We start from the raw sequence: 505 nt of genomic DNA on the forward strand, positions 1-505 counted from the left end.
TCACAGATTGTTGTTCAAGTTGTTGTTAATTATTCATAACACTTTGAAACTTCTTCATTCCTCATTGATTTCACCTGTTTACTATTATTTTCTTATATGAATATGAAGACCCATTACTTATAAAAGATGAGCCCCTTTTTCTTGTATAATAAATTTGTTCCAGCACATATACAAACCCTTGTCCCATACTTAGAAAAATACTAACAGCACAAGCCGGAATACGTCAGTTAGAAGATTTAACGAGGTGTCAGACAACTGGCTGGTAGTTTCCGGTCCAGTAGCGGTGAAGTCCCCCCGCTTGCTCACTGACAACCTATTCTGATTTAAGCCATTGGAGTCCAGCTCTCTAGATTTTGGCACAACACTTTATTAACATTGCTTTATCTTTTGCTTCCAGCTTGTTTGTGTTCTGTGTGTTGGTTGAGGATGGTGGGGGAAAATGCCCTGGGGTGCAGCTGAAGTCTCCCGGTAACTTCACAAGTGTTAGGACAATGGATCATCATGA

The sequence above is a fragment of the Palaemon carinicauda genome, chromosome 2 (genome assembly GCF_036898095.1).
Source record: "Palaemon carinicauda isolate YSFRI2023 chromosome 2, ASM3689809v2, whole genome shotgun sequence".
In the NCBI taxonomy this organism is placed as follows: Eukaryota; Metazoa; Arthropoda; class Malacostraca; order Decapoda; family Palaemonidae; genus Palaemon; species Palaemon carinicauda.